At 39.7% G+C, this 16149-nt stretch overlaps 1 long non-coding RNA gene across 1 annotated transcript in view; it reads right to left on the reverse strand.

Moving 5' to 3' along the window:
• The window catches only part of LOC111933566 (uncharacterized), a 26705-nt gene extending 10870 nt beyond the window's left edge, over positions 1 to 15835 (reverse strand). The window contains exons 1-6 of the long non-coding RNA XR_002866793.2: positions 15755 to 15835; positions 14828 to 14916; positions 14035 to 14107; positions 8961 to 9044; positions 7674 to 7758; positions 2214 to 2322 (exon numbers count right to left, since the gene is read on the reverse strand). This is a non-coding gene — a long non-coding RNA (uncharacterized LOC111933566). The remainder of the gene's footprint in view (positions 1 to 2213; positions 2323 to 7673; positions 7759 to 8960; positions 9045 to 14034; positions 14108 to 14827; positions 14917 to 15754) is intronic.
• Positions 15836 to 16149: the final 314 nt, after the last annotated feature.

Here is a 16149-nt window from a genome sequence, read left to right on the forward strand (position 1 = left end):
AGCATCACTACATATAGACCGCATCATACTACTAAGTCAAGTTGTTAGGATGTTCCACATTAAATCATAAAAATAAATGCAGCTGCTCTTTCTTGCTGCTTGATACAACTTGTCAAGTGTCCTCTTTGTGTGTGGGAACAAGGAACAAGCTACTATCAGATTTAGATTTCAGAATTGCACAATAAATAATTTTTATTTTTATTTATTTATTGATTAACATTTATATAAATAAATAAATATATTCTGTCACAGATAGCAGAATATGTATATATATTGTTTTTTTTTATCACTAGTGAGGGGGAAAAGAAAACCAACAAGGTTTTGAATCAAAATTGTTTAGGTTTAGTCATAATATTCATGCAGGATGTCATACATTAGACACTAAGAAATGGCTGGTGAATCCAAGTATCATTAGACTTAGCAATAATATCGTAGATAATAACCCTTCAAAAATGATTATACTAGTAAAAGCAGAGATAAAACCAGCAGCTCTGTTTTCTTCATCCCAATCTACCATAAAAACCACCAGTCCATCTCAAGAATGTGAATATATAATCTGTTGAGATACAAAAGATTGTGTCCAAATTATTGTTTTGATTAATTTCCCTCTGCAGCAAGAAATCTACAGCTTGTATACACTGACCAAGTCCCACAGGTCATTCATATTTACAATTCTTTTTTCCTAAGTAATGTCTCACGTACCGTCATGCACAAGTGATAAACGGCGCTTGTCAAACACCCAATTGGCAATTCACTTTTTGACTTTAAGGGTCACACTGCAAGCACCTGGAGTAAAATTCCTCAGAAAACTCTGCCAGCCCTCTATTCCATTTTCAGTTACATTGGTGTAATTCAAACAAGGAGAAATCTAAATCTGTTCTGAGCAGTATGAAAATGATACTATACTGTGAAACACCCACGTGCACCAAGCTCTATTTAACAATCCCTGATCTATTTCAGAGATTCATGGTGGGAAAAGTAATGGGGAGGGTGTCATCAGTTCTGAAGGGAATTTAAAAGTTATATACATGCCATAGATGAAGATTTGGCAACAGTATACTGCAGATATCTGTGCTGAATCTTTCAAAAAAGAAAAATGCCAATTCTAGCAGAAGCTGCATGTTGGTGGAAGGTTGTCCCTAACCTTATTATAAAGGCTGTTACCTGCAAATCCTGAGCTTTCCTTGGTAAAGGAGGCTATGGAGCTTAAATTGTGACTTTTTGGGGCATTTTACTTATAAAAGTCACTATTTTGTGACAACATTGCAAAAACGATCAGTTCATCTGGTCCCTTAAAATGCGTTACAACTGGTGTCACATGGACCAGGACAGGATATCTTTGTCAAATATTGTTAAACTCACGCTGTTTTCTAGGAACCATAATTGATGAAGTGTGAAAGAACCAGGTCCCTCAATTCTGCCTGATTTCTCATTAACTTATTTCTTTGGCTGATTGGCAGCTGCCCAGTTCAGCAGTGGTTGTGTTATCAGGCAAAGTCAAAACCTACGGGCTGAGCTTGCCAAGAAAGGTTTGAATAAGGAGGTGGGAGAATGGGCAGAAAGGGCCTTTGTTCTACACCAAAATTAAATTAAACTAAAACATTAATGTTCCCTGAAAGTAAATTTTCTCCTCATGCCTTTCTCATAGAAACCTTCAATATCTGTGAAACACAACTAGGAACACAAGCCTTGCATGAGATGATTAGTTTTCTAAATTGAAAAACATTTTTTTTGTCTTTGATTCTTCATTTTCTAATATTATTTCTAGCAGTAGTTCAACATGACAGATTGGGTATGTAAACTGAAGGGGAATTACAGATACTCTCACTGCTGAAAAGATGTAAAACAAGTATTTCATGTAAAGAGTAACACTCATGGGAGCATAAATATCAGTTCTGTGAAGATGCACAGACAATATAATTCAGGGAACTTGCTGCGTTACTAAGAAACCTCTTCATTAAAGGGGCACATTTGTTTGGATTAGACCCTGCCAGTTGAACACAAAGTCTTCTTCCTGAGAAATCCCCTTCATTTCCTGACATTTGTAAAGTGCTATAAAATGCTAATTGGTCTCATCAGCAAACAATTAACATTCTGTTCAGTTTTATTCTCAATGCAAAAATGATAATAGGAAATAAAATGCCATACAGCAAAGGGATAGTTGAAGACTATGACAAAAGACAATCATATCTTCTTTTAGAGGTTCAGTTTACCTGCATATGGCCAGGTAAACTGCCCTTCCAGATATCCACAGGCTTAGCAGCCAAAACCAATAAACATTCCTGCTTCTGACAAGTTGACTCTGGCCAGCAAAGTCTGCTGCTGAAAAAAAATAAATTAATATTCTAATAAAAAATCTGTCTTTGATTAGTTTTCTTTAACCTCTGTGTTCCTACCATTTCTTGCTAACCCAGACAGGCCCCAGCTGATCTCCAGTTTGCTTCTTTGCCCCAGACTTTGCTTCCTCTCGTATTAACAAGTCAGGTCTATCCTTTCCTCTCTCCACCACCAAAGCTTGGAAGGAGAAGACTGTCTGCTCTACTGTGTTTTAGCACAAGATGCCTTTCATAGCTCTGCTAGGCTAAATACTGTAGAGTTCAAGCACAACATGGTATTTGAATTAAACTAACATGTAAAAACATTTCTGGATAAAAAAATACTTTATTGCCACCAATTTAAAACCATAAACATACTTTGAATCCAATTCAATATATTTCTTATTTGTCCCTGATTCTCTCTTGTTATTATTATTAGAAGGCATAAATTTTCAGCAAGGCTTGTGCTTGACAAGGCTCCATTATTTGCACATGACAAGGTTTATCAAAAACAGTTGGATTTTTATGAGGAGTCTTTTATGTTTCCTTCATAAAATATAAATAAATGAAGGGGATTAGATGGAGGAAGCAGAGTATAATTCATCACCAATGTGAAGCAGAAGGAGCAGGCTGCAGATGGATGAACTGAAGAACAACATGGTGACTGGAAATCGTTCTCTCTCAAATGTTGGGGAGCAAAGGGCATAATAAAGGAACATTGACTTTTCTTGCCATTTCAAGGTGTCCCTAAATGTACAAAGTACAGAATCTTCCCGAAATGCAAACCCACACACAAAACAGTAGTACTGTTTTGAATGTAGTAGTAAAGTATTGAATGGCTCCAAAATCTATCTCTTCAAGCCCAGTGCCCTCTTCCCAGCACAACTGGATTTCAATTTCTCTTGAAACTCTAAAATATGAACATTCGCTTTCTGTCCAATTCAGAATGAAAATATTTTTTGCATATGGTAAAAATTCTAATGTTTGATTTCAGTAAGGTGAATACAAAAGCCAACACAAACACAAAATATTTCAATATAGCAGAAAGTCAAGGTACCATATTAACAAAAAAAAAAGAGAAAAAATATATTTACAACCTTCTATTTATACACATTTTCCTGCTGAATTTCATCAAATTAATTTTGGTCTCATGGATCATTTCTCTTTTGGTGAAACTTCAGTGAAAAACTTCTCAAAATGTTACAGTTTGAAGTGGGTATTTCCAAGACCCTCCCCTAAGCTGATCTCTTACTACCCCATAACCTTACCTATAAAAACTTCTGGTTTTTTGCCTATATGAGGTGTGTCTTTCTTCCCACACCTACACAGGACTCTGCCTGTCAGTACTAAATCTGTTTCCAGCAACTAAAAGAGTCAAGGGAGAATGTCCTTAGAGACAAAGTGAATTATCCAGAATAAGTATGAAAGCTTAAGTTAAAATAATGTCTTACAGAATGATGGGTACAAGATGGAAAGAGACTGTCTCAAGGAGATAAATTTTGCTAACAGTTTTTCCACAGTGAAAAGGCATATATTATATTTAAACCAGCCTCTGATTCAATTGTGTGAGAGCTGCAGTAGAAATCCAATAGAGAAACATTTTCTGGCACTTTTACATCACATGCTCAAAGCAGGAGTTAAACCACAAGTGTTAATGTGCAAGCTAAAAAAAAATAAACATTTTATTGCTATATTTTAGAATTAGCTTAGAAATAAATAGTTTTCTTCTTTCCTTCATTTTAATATAGTCATTTTAGATCTGTATCCTACAAGTTTTGTACATGTGATTTGCCATACAAGCAAAGCTGAGGTTGAATTGGTGTCTGCAGGATCTGTGCCTCACATTGTAAGTTTTTCATGCACTTTTCCACCAGAGCTAAAGAGAGAAATAATTAATGGGAAATGGGAGAGATTCAGGTGCCACTTAAGGTAAACTCATTCCCAGGAATCTCTTTTGATGCAGGCTATGCAGCATTGCACTGCATTGACTAACTAAATCACTGCATTAATCAAGTCTATCTTTTATTCATGGGTCTGAACGTTTTCATCTGTTGGAAATGAATCGTGACCTCCTGGTACCTCTCCCTCTACCTGGCCATGTATTAAATGTGTTGTGTATGCCCTGATTTAATCAAGTTGCACAAATCTGACTCAGATGATAGAATCTGACCAGATAGCCTTATTATTTGTTTTGGACTATTGACTAAACCTGTGGCACACCCTGAACTGGATTATAGCGTGGATCAAAACAGGGGAAAAAATGGTGCTATGAAATGATATTTCAATACATGGGAGAGCACCTCCATCTGATCTGCAGACATGCTGGTTGTAAACACATGGCAAAACCCAGCTCTAGGCAGTATGGGAGGGCTTTCCTATGTGCCACACACAAAGGCATCAGCATTAAATTTATTTTTGTTTCTCCTTCTGACCATTCAAAACAACATGGTGATGCTACCATTTAGTCCCTCTTGTTTCCGGATGTAGAGCAACGATTTTCATGAAATCAAAATTAATGAACTCACAGAGTACTGACATTTAAAGCAACATTCAATGAAGACATATTAGAGGTATTAATGGCTGCAATCTGGGACTCATTCCCATTCAAATGAAGCAACTAATTAATTGAGAGAAGTCAGCAGACAGAGTCCAGCAAAAAATAATTGTTATTCTACAGGTGACTAGAGCTGTCCTTGTGACTCTTTAATAAAAGAGGGACCTCAGTCACCATCTCTAGTTTCAGCCTCTGCTGACATTCTGTATGTCAAGAAAGTGCCAGATGTGATGTCTCTGGAACATCTGGGATCCCTGGGGCAGGGAGTGAAATGCAGAAGTGACAGGGGAGAGCTGATTTATGCACTTACTCTCTCCCCTGTGTTAGACATTAACAGATTGTGCCCACTCCTCAGCTTGTACCAGAGACAAATACCAACCAGGGAGCCACCAGAGTGAGCAGAGAGTAAAGTTAAAGCAGAGCAAGCTCAAGGCTCCTCTGTGCTCTGCACAGAGATTTGTCACAGCAAGAAGGTGCTTGGTAAAAAGACAGGTGTAGCATGGGCAGGGCATGTTTGAAACACAGTGGAACACAGAAAAGGTCAGGCAGAATTACATGGACAAAAGAAGTACAAAGAGACAGGTGGACAACTACTTCTGTCACCAAAAAGGACTAGAAGGGATCAGTTCTGAGGAGCTGCAGTTAAACCAGGTTTTTTTTCTATTTGAATTCAGCTGAAGTGGTTTTCCAGAGCCAGCTCTGTACATTGCACAAGGTGTTACAGTTCCAGGACACGGAGGACAGGGACAGATCCAGTTTGTGCAAGTTCTCCTCAGACATAAGGACTCATTGCTTAACAGGACCAACCAGACACACAGGAAACAGGTGCTGCACACACCATCATCACCTATTGCAGCAGGCATTTGCTATCTCTGAATAACACAGCTCATGTGCAACAGCTGGGCCGTGTCCCCACCGTGCCCATCCTGCCCTTACACTGGTAAGAAGGGCACCCAACAACAAGCAGGAAATATGAAATATGAAATAAATATGTAATATGAAAATGAAATAGGAAAGCTTCATAAAAATGATTGTCCTGTAAGCTGAGTTCCTCATGCCTCAGTCTGCCACAAGTGCACAGGAGGAACCTGGAACAGCCCTTCTGAATCCTCATCACATCAGTGGCTTTATTACACAGCAGGATGAGCCACCTCTGAGACTGCCTCTCTGTTTGTGGCTGTGATTTGTCACTGCTTTCATTCTTAAAAACAGGTTCACAGATTGAATCAGGGAATACAGAAAAATATTTCACACCATCTGTTTGGAAGGTATATTTCACACCCTGGGGCTGATTCAAAAGCTAGTAAAGAGGTGACAGCTTCAGTCTAGCTCTTAAGATCTTCCTATATTGCTTTAATGGTAACCAAAAGCAGCCTTTAGCTCCAAAATTTTACCACAGTCTGAAATGCAGAGGTGATAGCCATATATTAGGGCTCACATTCTTCCCCACAAATTACAAAAGATATCAGTTCATTCCTTGCATAGTCTGTTATATAAAGGGGATTCCTTATCAGCTGGTGCATTGTCATGGGCAGGATGGGAATCCTACACACTCTAAATCAAATCCATCTGTATGTACTGAAAAGGAAATGCATCTGAAAACATTACTAATTATTATTATTATCATAATCATCAGCATCATCCTGCTTAATTAGAAACATAAAAAAATATATTCCATTACTTAGAAGTACCAAACCATCAAACCCAAAGAAACACGAAAGAAAAATAAACTCATTAAAAAAAAAAAATAAAATATGTAAGATAATTGATCAGAACATCATTATATTCTGTCCAGAAAAATTGCTTTTCCTCTCTAAGGATTAACATTTTGCAAGTTTTGTACAGAGCTGTATTCGGTCTGTGGACACGTTTCTGTAACCTGAAAATTTGTTTTTAAATAAATGAACTGTGGTTATTTTCATTAACACTCTGCTAAACGGGGATCATTTTCCAGAATAACAAGAAAATATTTGATTTAGGACAGTGGTTGTTCACCTTGGAAACACAGTTGTGTGCTAAAGACATCCAGTCATGGCAAAGTCATCTGTCCCAACAAGACAGCTTGCTTTGCATATTGCTCCTGCTCTAAATGTGCCAAAGGCACCTCTGAATGAGCCAGCCAGGGCCCAAGGAGCTCTGTTCTGCTGAGAGCAATTCCCAGCTTCAAATGAGTGCAGATCTGATTCACTGATGCTCTTCTCACAAACAGAAGCTGTACAAGAGATAACTAACATGCAAAGCTTTGTAAATTGTTCTTAAAAGCAAGATTCCAGGAGGGAAGTTAAAAAAAAAAAAACAACAAAAAAAGCCCCATAAAAATAGTTGTTCAATTATAAATTTGTTCAGGTAACACTTTGCAAGCTACTGAACAGCTGCTCCACAGTGACTCAGAAAGCTGCCATTACAATTTGCTCACTCCTAAAAACCCTCTTCTACACAGGCAAACTGAGGGGAAAGTGAAATTGGTTCAGAGTATGTTCTAGTTTGGTTTGGAATTTGACAATTAATCATCATCACTCTAAGCCTGTTGAACAGAGTGCTGCTTTCCCTACCTCCTCTTCTTCTGAAACTTGACTCAGGACAACCCCAAAATAAAGTAACACCGATTTAACCGCAGCAGTATCGCCCTGCTGTTCATTTCTCCAGGTTTGCATGGGCTTGCTTGGAAGGCTGTGTTCATATATCAAGCCTGGAGACTTGGCTTAAGAAGACACATAAATAAATGGCATGTGGCCCCCCAACTTTTGGCTGGAGGGAAACCATCAAGTGCTTTGAAGTCTCTTTTAAAATGTAGAAAGCAGTACCTGATTCAAAGTGCAAATATGCAGATTAGAATTCCTCAGGTATTAAACTCTTCTGGCTCACAAACTGTTTGTGTTTGAATGCAGTCTAAAGGAAAGGAAAATAAAAAGAATTATACCATAACAGTTTTTTATGACACAATTTTGGAAACCATTCAAAATTCCTAGGCTTTTCACCTCACAAGGAGTCCTTTTAGCATATGCTGGAAGCTGTTGTTTGATACCAGTAGATTTTATGTTTATTTTCTGCAAAGAGCAAACTATGTAGTCATAATTTTTACAAGAATTTTAATTACCTGTCAAATTATTTTGTGTTTCTCCTAGGGCAGGTGTGAAGGTATTTTTTACCTTACTTTTGGTGCTGTTCTCAAATTTTGGTTGCCACCATTTAATAAATGCTAATGATGCTACTGAACACTAAAGGTCAGACACTGAGCTTGTGTAAATTATTACAGCTCACTTGATTTCTACACTTCTACTGATTTACAGTTACTGAGGACCTTAAGATGTTGGCATTGTAATTTATTAATCTTGGCTATGGATTTTATTCCATACATTCCGCTGTTTAGAAGTGCTTACAGGGTCAAGTGAAAATGCAGGCTGATGCAGTGAATGTCAGTCAATATGAAAAAATAAACTCCTCACGTTAATTTCCACTTGTATTTATGGCTACATTATTTTGTCCACATTTATTTCTGGGGGAGGGTTGGGATAATTTTCTATTTTTAATATGAACATACACAAAAAGGTAAACCTCAGTTTAAACCTTCAAGTCTTCAACCAAAGTATGAACAGGGCATTACATGTGGCTTCAACTAGCGAGCTCCAAGATGGTTTTGCTTTGTACACCCCTACCCTTGGGAGCATCAACCCAATCTGTAATTTTAGTATAAAATCACCATACAACAAGCTCACAACCAAGGTAATATATTAAAAAATAGAGTAGATAAACTCTTTGGAGGAATGTAAATGCCAGTATATATTAGCAAAAGTCTTAAACACTCAGTTTCATCCTTATTTCTAGTTCCATCCCAGTTCCATCCTGTGTGAATCCCCCCCAGATGTGGGGTTACCCCCATGCAGGACCCCTGAGTCTGTGCCATGGCTGCTGGCTCGTGATTGCAGTCCCCAGGCCAAGGTCACTGCCCTGAGCAGAGTGAGCACAGCCTCTGTTCCCCGCATCTCCTGAGCTCACACGGAATGAGAGCTCTCCAGGGCAGGGCCACCAAGCCTTTCTAAATGAGTCTGAGTTTTAATGGCAGGTCTCAGCCACCTTGATGACACAACTACCTGTGAGAAAATTCCTCTTTATTTGCTCTTCAGCAGGAAGTGGAGGAGCAACACAGAATTCTGCTTAGCAAAACACTGAGTCATCTGAAAAACACAAGCAGACATGTAAAGACTGTTCGTTAATAACTCTTCATGAGACCCAGACTTTCTTGAAATGGTCATCAAAAAACATTATAAGATAAATCAGTATAGCCTAAAGAATATTAGGTCCTCTGGGGTTAAAAACAAATCAGAGACTTTACCATAAGGGGAAAAATTTAAAACTATTTCCCTGAAATATTCATAAGAACGGGACAAAGTATAAGATGTCAATGATAACTTCCCTTCTGCATCAGGATAGACTGAAAATGATAGTAAATTTTCTCTCTTACTCTCATCAAATAATGAAAGAGTTCAACCAGAAAAGAAAAATAAGCCATTCAATGTAAGATGCTGTAAAGTCACTGATTTGAGTCTGGCAGAAGAAGGATTTGAATATAGGTACCTGACAAGTAAGATAAATGTTTTACTTGTGAGGTTAAGCAGGAATAGTGTACAAGCACACTCACAAATTTATTTCTGGAGAAAAGAAAGCAGAGTTTGGAAGAAAATATTTGAACAAAAGTTTTGGTCAAGAAATATATATTTTTTTAATCAAAAAAAACCATCCAGCCAGCCCTTAAGCCCCACTGTTTCTGATGTTTTCACTATTCTTGAGAAATGTCCAACTAACCCTAGCTCTGAAACACCAGAGCACCCAAGTGCCCCTCTCCAGCTCTTTTCAGTGAATGACTTTCTGCCCACCTGAAAGCTCAGGTGTCAGAGCTCCTGAGTGAAAACACCTTTTGCTGAAGGGCTAAGACTAGACAAAGAAATCTGGTCTTTGAGTCTTCTAGTTTTTTACTTATGTGTCTGTTACAAGATCTTTCCCACCTTATAAAAGGTGGAAGAGATCATCAGAGAGTGTAGAATGATTCAGGCAGGCAGGAGCCAGTCACTGCTGCTGTGCTGGGATATGGACAGTGAGGCTGTGAGACTTCTGCCTCCCTTATTAGCAGAATGCCATTGCATTATTGGCTTGTGTCAGAAAAGGCAATTTAGGTAGAAAACACTTTGATCATCACAGTTGGCTTTTCTAAAGAATATTCAAATTAATATTTAATGGTTTAAGTCCTCATATGAAAGCTGGAAGAATCAATTATTTGTTATGCCCTTTTTGTTGATTTCAACTTCTTTACCCCCAGTTTAGGAATAACAGGCTGCAGCAGGCTGTGGTAATATAAAATGTATCAGTTCCCCCAGTGCAAGGATATTTTTTTCAAAAAAAGAGCAAGAACACCAAGAAGAATGTGCTCAGCAAAGAAACAATGACTGTGGGTGAATATGTTGCTGTTTTTAAGCAGGACCTGACATAAGCTGGTGCTAAAGATGAACACAGTATGTTGTGAGTGGGATTTCATAACAACTTCAAGACCAATGAAGGAAATTACCCCTTTTTCTGAAAGAATTAGAAATCTTGGGGCAGAAAACATTTTTAATGTAAGCAAATGGGTCATGGAAAGGATCAGACAAAGCTTAGGTGGAGTCCTAAAATATTATTTTTCAAAAGAATTATCAGCATTAGTTCAGAATTAAACTAAAATAGGCTTAAAAGCTGAATAGTAATAAAGTTCACTTTTTAGAATTAGATAATTTCAAGGGGACCTTGGTTAAAAAAGTGTAAAGGGCTTGGAAAACTTCTTTCACAACTTTTATAATCGGGGAACATAATTTTGTGAGAGATGCCCCATGTCCCCCTCTGTGACAATCTTGCCCTGCCTGCTGGCTGTGTACTCTGGAACCAATTCTGCATCTTGTAAACAAACTGCTGTGCCTAACAGGTATTTGGACTTTTGTTACTATCCCTAACCAGGTTATGTATGAATTTGGAAGCTGCATTTTGTACTGTCTGCTCAGGGAAGCTGCAGGAATCCCTGAGATGTGGACAATCTAATTGTTCTATTACTGTTGTCAGAGCCATGAAAAAATTTTAACTCTTCAGTTTTCTCAACCTACATGTGAGATAAAGGCAGGCCTTTTTCCTGTCTCTCCTAAAACCATGCAACACTAGAGCTGGGATGGCAGTTTATTTTATTATAGCTACCTTTAGTCCTTTATCTGTATAAGAAAGCATAAGAAAGTTTGAGCTGTATCATCAGATTGTGAATGCTCAGTGATTTGTAGTAAGGAGAGAGCAGAGACAAACTAATCCTTCCCCAATATACCTCCAGCCTACTGCAGTTGTTGAATATATTCTACCAGTAATAATCTCTTTAAATGAAATTCTGTTCTACACTTAGAAAGACACCAGGAAAATATAGCAATAGCAGTTTGACCCTAATTATTTCAAGGAAACCCTGAGATCAGACCTCTGCCATATGACACAATGTCAAATATGCACATGACAAATCCAGGGAAGGGAGATGGGCAGAGGTTAACTCGTTTGGGCACAGCTATCACAGCTGGCTAACTTTTGGACCAATCCCATCTGTCACCTCAGAACAAGGGCACACTAAAGACATGTGTGTCTATCCCCAGCATTGTACAACTGTCTTAAAAAACTGCACTCAATCCTTCCATTTCCTTTGCAGACAAACCACTCAATTTTCTCACACTGAGGTGGAAAATGCCTGCTGTGCATCCTCTCCCTGTGTATTTCTCCCCATCTTCCTTCCCATCCATGCTCAGAACAGGAGGAGTCTCAGCTAACCCCAGGACACGAGTGCATGAAGCAGCCTCTAGTCATAGCTGGAATTCTCTGATGGCATTAGCAGGATGTTTTACTCTTGCTTCTGGTCAGGACATTGTAGCTATAATTATTATACATTACCCTTTCCAATACAAATCACTGCTTACCCATGTTGCCCAGGGGAAGAGTTTTGGATAGAGAATCTCCAATATATCTGCCTGTACTTACTGCCATTACAAAGTTCACAGCGAGAGGAGGAGGCCAGAGCACTCTGAGGGTTCTCAGGGCTGGTTGCACAAACGCTAATGAAATCCCATTAATCACAGCCCCAGCCATCACAGACTTGTCAGCACAGGAGGTTGCAGACTACCCACAGCAGGTAGAGAGGTTAGAAAAACATGTCACAAGAAGGTACGTGTATGACCTTTCCTGAGTCTTCAGCGCTGGTCAAAATGTTTTTGTGCTGTGGCTAAACCGGAGATGGGAGGAAAATGCCATGGGGAGAACATCTGCAAAACTTAAAATGACACAGTCTGGGGAATTATCATGGTTCCACTCTCCACCTCTCAAAGGCTTGAATTGGAAGTATTTCTCCATCCACTTTGCCAGGTTGGTAATTACCTGTACTCCTCAGCACCCTTTGCACCTGCAAAGGAACCTTGTTTTTTAAGTAGTTTGCATGCAAAGTGTGGCAGAGACAGAACCATTTCTCACCACCAGCATTAAAGCCCAGGTAAAAGTCTTATAAGCAGGAACTACAATACCATGATGGGCAACAGCTTTACTTATTTGTCATGGTTTTCTCTGCAATGCCTGTGGCAGCTGGGGCAGACACAGAGCAATCCTACACCTGCCCCATCTGGCCCAGGAGATCTGGCACCTGGTAAGGTTTCACTGCTCACTCTGGGCTCAAGCTCGCTCAGGTACACTGCTGTGCATTTGCCCACAGATACTCCAGCACAGAATAAACCAAAAGCACACTCCTGGCTTCTTGTTACTATTCTGGACACCTCATTATCATGAAAGAATTTAGTATCTCTGGAGCAGGTCTGAAAAGGAAGGGCAGCTTTTACCGTTCTCCTGTGCCAGATAAAGTGTCCTGGAACCTGCTCACAGATGCAGACTCCATCAGATAGAAGCTGCACCCCTGTCCCAGCTTTTCCCTGACAAACACAAGCAGATGTAGATGACTGATTGAAAGTGTAATTTAATACAAGATCTCTTTCCTAATGTTCCCATAACAACACTTGAGGGCCTGTTCAGAAGCTGTGGAGCACACAGTTGAGAAGTCACACAAAGGCTGTTTTGGGAGCCTGAAAGAGGCTTGATTTGTCTGCATAACAAGTCAAAAGTAGCCATTTTATAGCAAATATGAGTTTCTGGGTTTGAATCTCAATATATGACAAAGCTGGCTTCTTTTCTTTTTCTGCCAGAATGGCCTGTGGTTTTCTTCTGTCCCCAAGCAGCCATATTCTGCAAACCTATAGAAAGAGTTATGCACATTTCCTCCTAGGTATATCTACAGAGGGAAAAGAGTATAGTGAAATTTAAGATTGTGAGAAAAATATATGTTTCTGTAAACTACATTACTGAGTTGTTTGGGGGACTTTGTTAACAAAAGACGGTGCTCAGTAATGCATTTTATTTGTTTAAATTTATTGATACAACTTCTTTTGGTTAAAAAGGCCAAATATACAGATTTTTTTGTACAAACTTTCAAGCGATCATTCAATAACATTTTTTAAAAGAAACAGAAAGACTATATTCAAAGAACATGCACAAGTGAATTCAGTATTTCATATGGGGTACAAAGAGAGAGTAATTTGTAAACTCTGAGATAAAAAGATATCAAGGGAAGAGGGATTGCCTTATATAACAAGCTCTGATTGTAAATAAAATGTCTGGGCAGGATGTTTAACTGTAATAAATTGGCTGTTTGGGTCTTTGTTGACATATCTTTTTAGCTTTATTGACATTAGCTATATTTGTATGGAACTTTATTGTATGGGAAAGAGTTTGTCATTTGGAATTTGAAAAACTAGCAGTAGAAGCATCTTGACAGCACAGAGGATGCTGTTGGAGAGAGACTGAGAAGGCAGGAAGAAAAGAGCTGAGTCTCTTGTATGCAAGAAAATCACAGAGAAGAAGGGAGATGGAATGTGGATATATTTAATTGCATTTCAAGCAGGGTCAGCATTTTGCTAGGTTTCTTTTACTGGCCATTTGTAATGCAGTAAGAAAAGGGAGGAGGGAGAATGAACCCTCTCCGTATTGAATTATTGTAATCTGAGTCACCAGTGAAACCAAAGGATTAGACTTCGACTTTAGTTAGGAATGACATTCCTTCCATCCAGCCCCGGCACTTACCGCTAAACGAACAGCTCTGCCCTCAAATTCCAGGAATATGGAAGCAGTTCATCAGCCAGGGTCTGGAACAAGCCTAAATCTTACATTAAAGACTCAAATAACTTTCCAGTCCGTTCCATTCAGCTTCAAGCAAATTTAGTATTGTCATATTCTTTTCCTTCTTGGCTATTCCTAGTTGAAATTTCCCCCTCCTCATGTTGAATTCTTCTATTTTCACCTAACAAGGTTCAAGAACCTGCTCAGCACTTGGACTTTTGGGAGATGTGGCCCTTCCAGTACTTCAGTGAAGCTCCCGAGGCCCTGGGGATCTTGTGTGCCCAGAGGGGAGGGCAGGTGGGAGCAGGGAGGCTGCACAGTGCTGTCCTTTCCTCCCCAGCTCAGCAGAGAGGGCTCACTGCACTGGCCAAGCCTCTCCTCCCATCCCATTCCTACCCTCCTTTGGTTGAGGAGCTTTCCCACAGCATGGCTGATGGAAAAACCAGCCCTTTCACTCTGAATTTCACACCACAAGGCTTTTACTTGAAAATCTGCCATAGGAGAATGGAAAGATCTGTCCATTTAGGGAAGAGGTTTATGTTCAGCATATGGCTGGTGACACCTTTCTCCAAGCAGGCTGACACAAGGTAAACACACATCCCCGCTCACCAGGAGGTGTGGTCTCACTTGGACCATGGCAGAGTTCCTCTCTATCCAGGAGTTTAGGTATTTTCTCAGCTTAGAGATGATTATTCTCATAGCAAGACTAAGGAAACAATGGGAAAATCTCAACACTCCAAAGCACAAAAGAGGATACACATCAAACACATTTGGAAAGAGATCAGTGCGACTTCAGTGGGTCCTGTGTCACAGTAGCTTCAGCTTCTAAAATGAAATATTAGGGGCCTGAAAAGATTAGAAAAGAGTTATGGGGAAAAAAGAATCAATTGACTAGAATTTCTACCTTTTTTTTCTTTCAAAACCCACATTTTTTTCCTTGCAAACAGGATGGCTAGAAATTTATCTCCAAATGTAGTAAGCACATGAAATGCATAGCCTTTAATGTGCAAATTCTATACTGCACAAGGGAATAACTAATGAGTCACTATTTTAATGAATCAAGTTAAAATGGCAAGGTGATGTATCTCATTTAGGAGAATGAATTCTTAATGTCACTGTAAGACAAGCCCCTCCTTCCCCTCTGAAGGGAGGACAGTATTGGTTTGAGTTAAAATCCTGCTTTTTTTGTGTTTGTTGCAGATTTTCCACAGTCCTTGGGAGCTCTCCATGGATTATACACTTCTGAAAAACAATGGCAGCTTTTGACCAGGGAAGTTATTGAACTTTAGACAAACCCAAGAATTACTCAGCAAACAAAGCTGAGCAGGACAAGCCCTGCCTTGGCTGCCCAATACCCTGAGGGAGCAGGGTAGGCACAGGCCTGGCACAGCCCGGGTACAACCCCAGGAGCCAGCAAGGCAGCATCAGACTGCTGCCCTCTCGAGAACAAACCTCCTTCATGGTCTCTCTGCACCTCCCATTTCTGCTGACAAACATTTCCTACCCCCAAACACCCTCACATGTCCCCCTGCCCTGAGCTGCTCATCACAGCACTGCTCCGAACCCACAGGTATTCCCAGAAGCAGGCCTTGGCTCCCCAGAATGGTACTGTGGGCCTGATCTTAATGGTTCAAAGAAAACCTTTAAGTCCATGGTAATAAACAATCATCACCCTAATCATTACCATCTCTTTCCACGTTTTTAATTTGCACTGAGGTGGGGAGCTGGCAGCAGGGCTGTGGGGCTGCCTGGCCCTCAGGGAATTTGGTGCTGCCCAAGAGGAAAGGCCTTGAGGACAGGGTGGAACTCTGCCTGGCAGCCAAGGAAGATGTGTGAGAAACTCACAACTTCTGTCCAGCCCTGAGCATTACTCAAGACAATGAACTGCCCAGTTGATTAACCCAGAAATCTGAAAGGATCTGCACTAAATTCCTGCACACTGCTACTCAGGCTCCCATAAATTCTTGATTCACATTGGCAGGTCTGATCCAAATCCCAGTAAAGTCAATATGAATCCTTCTATCAACTTCCCTGCTCTTTCTGAGTCATTTCAAAGCTCTACTGACCACACAAGTTTTC

The sequence above is a fragment of the Cyanistes caeruleus genome, chromosome 10 (genome assembly GCF_971803275.1).
Source record: "Cyanistes caeruleus chromosome 10, bCyaCae1.hap1.1, whole genome shotgun sequence".
NCBI classification, from domain to species: domain Eukaryota; kingdom Metazoa; phylum Chordata; class Aves; order Passeriformes; family Paridae; genus Cyanistes; species Cyanistes caeruleus.